Source organism: Rhipicephalus sanguineus, chromosome 3 (assembly GCF_013339695.2).
Source record: "Rhipicephalus sanguineus isolate Rsan-2018 chromosome 3, BIME_Rsan_1.4, whole genome shotgun sequence".
Classification (NCBI taxonomy): Eukaryota; Metazoa; Arthropoda; class Arachnida; order Ixodida; family Ixodidae; genus Rhipicephalus; species Rhipicephalus sanguineus.
The window spans coordinates 91,910,372-91,913,262 of record NC_051178.1 but is presented as its reverse complement, the minus strand read 5'-3'; positions in this window follow the sequence as shown (position 1 = coordinate 91,913,262).

Genomic DNA, 2,891 nt, shown 5'->3' with positions numbered 1-2,891 from the left:
AATTGTAAAAAAGTGCTTTCGCTAGCTCGAATAAGTATACATTTGTAGTTGGGGGTAATGGGTTTCAAAACGAATGTAGGCAAGAGTGGAGGCAGTGCAGGACGAGGGGCTTCGCGCATTGTCGGTGGTCATTGCTCTAGAGGTTGTCGTTGCGACTCACTGCAAGGCACACGCTCTGAGGCGGAGCAGCAGCAAGTAAAAAAAAAAAAACTAAAACCTTAGCACCTGCAGCAAAAAACTGTAGATTTGAGTATGCTCAAATGTTCAGCGAAATAAATGAGGTTGTTTCTTCATTTTGTTCCGGAAAAATGTAAAATAAGCGGAATAACCACTTAGTCCATACAAACAAAAAGTTCGCTTTAGTTACCGGAGTACATGTAGAACAATATGCAGAATATGTACAATATGTGGAACAAGGTGACCGATTCCCAGTCGCTAGAAAAGTCGCTAGAAACATTAACAAGCAAACACCCCACTCCCGCCCCATCTGCCTTGTGTAGGAAATATTTGAGGTAATTTCTAACGAAAGTTCTTCAGATGCACTCCCCTAGCTTAGCCCTAGCATTGGGAGCAACATCAAGCGCTCAGAACGTCATTACTTTGACTCTTGTGAGCCCGTAGAAGCAGCAGCTGGCTGCAACAGGCACACCCAGATAAAACACCGATATAACGCTGCTACCGCAATTCGTCTGCACAACAGGCGTTGCTCTTCTGGCTCTCTTCCAGAGTCCTTTTTCTTTATTATTTGCCACTAGCATTTGGAAGCAAAAGGCCGCCAGTTCGCGTGTGCAAACACGCGTCTCCTTTTGTGACTCGAGACGGCGAGCTTTTAGAAAAATGAAGGACGCTCTCGTGAAATTGAGAACCACGCCGGGACTTCCGAGGCCAGCGCCAGTTTCGGTAACGTGTAAAACAAAATCCTGACAATTCTTTCCGCCTGGAAAAGCATGCAGCGTCGGCTAGATAAACGATGCATTCACTTGTTCCGCGTGAAAGCCCTTTGCCAGGATGAACAGGCGCTCATTATTTTTCATGTTGAGCACGTGAGTTCTCCCGCCTCAGCGTTACTATAAACACAGACCACGTGTGACTATACTTTGCCTGCTATGCATCGTGCGTGAGCTGATTCATTAGGGCAAGCTTCTTTTAATTTCGTCTTTTGTTCATGGTGGACTAGATGCCTGCAAGTACGTTTTAGTTTAAGCCAGAAACGTTCTTCATGCATGTCTTCAGGACCATGACTCTTGCTTCGAGAAATAATAACATCAATAGAATCACCATGTGACCTGAATAGGCGTAATCGCGCATACTTGTGCCTGCTTCCATTAAAAGACCAAAATAACATTCTTTCAAAGCTCAAACGAATATGCTAACTAGTATGACCCGTGTGCAACGTGTGCAGGGAAGACAGCCCGCTTTGACTGCTCTTCAGGGCTAATATATTCAATTGAGTTTATTTTCGCCATCAAAACAAAACGTGATAGCCGAAGAGCCCGCGTTAAAAACGCTCTTTCGATAGTTTGACAGTGCCGTGGACACCTACAACAAACAAACACCTCTGCGGTATCTGTAAGGAAGTACTGTAATCTGTAATCTGTAGGAAGTACTGAACATTCCCAAAATATTGTTTAATGGACCAATGTTCTCGTTTCATGGACGCTCTGGCTTCACGGGCCAATATTGCGTGCGCGCGTCCCTCGAGGAGACACTTTATACTTTGTTAGATACTTCCTTCTCGTTGTAATGCTTTGCCCCGCCACGGTGGTCTAGTGGTTGTGGCGCTCGACTGCTGACTCGAAGGTCCTGGGATCGAATCCCGGCCGCCACGGCTGCATTTTCGATGAAGGCGAAAATTTTTGAGGCCCGTGTACTTAGATTTAGGTGCGTGTTAAAGAATCCCAGGTGGTCAAAATTTCCGTAGCCCTCCAACACGGTGTCTGTCAAAATCATATCGTGGTTTTATTATTATTATTATCGTTTAATGCTTTACTTTGTTGAGCATGCTTACCTGTTTTGTGTTTCTTATTTGATGCATATTCTGCGTGTCCTTTCATCATTTGCATCCAATTAATGCAGCATGTTGGGCGTGCCGGCAGACAAACCTTTCCACAAACCACTCAGTAATTGACGTCTATCTATCTATCTATCTATCTATCTATCTATCTATCTATCTATCTATCTATCTATCTATCTATCTATCTATCTATCTATCTATCTATCTATCTATCTATCTATCTATCTATCTATCTATCTATCTATCTATCTATCATTAGAGTATACAGCGTCGCTGTGGTATTCTTTCCCGATTTGCTACTGCTTACTTTTGAGGGCTACTATACGTTTTTGAGGCTTACTACACGCATGCTCAAAGAGTACTATCCTGACGCAACCTTCTTTTTATTGCTCTGGTGACTAACTACCTGGTATGAAGTGTAGGGGTCCGGCGTTATGGCTTAACTGCTAGTGATGCAGAACTATCGGTAAATTCACTATCGATAGTATCGATAGTTTCTTTTTGAAACTATCGATAGTTTAAACAAACTATCGATAGTGTTACTATCGACAAACTATCGATAGTGCAATCGGTAGTACCATCGTTAATATTACTATAGCGTTATTACTGCCACGCGTGTTTATTGCTTTGTTTTGACGTATTCGGGTTTCACCCACAAAGACTGTTAGCAACGTTTGACGCAGACCGCGCCGTAATGTTTGAGAAACTTCACAACTGCTTGAGATCATTCTGTTAAGATTACGCGCCGGACGCGAATAGTCAAGTTTATTAGAGAGTTTGCGCGAGCACCAGCGATAACGCTGGAAGGTTTGATGATTGATGTACAAAGGACGACGCGTTCTACCGATGATAAGATTACTCAACGGCTGACGACTGC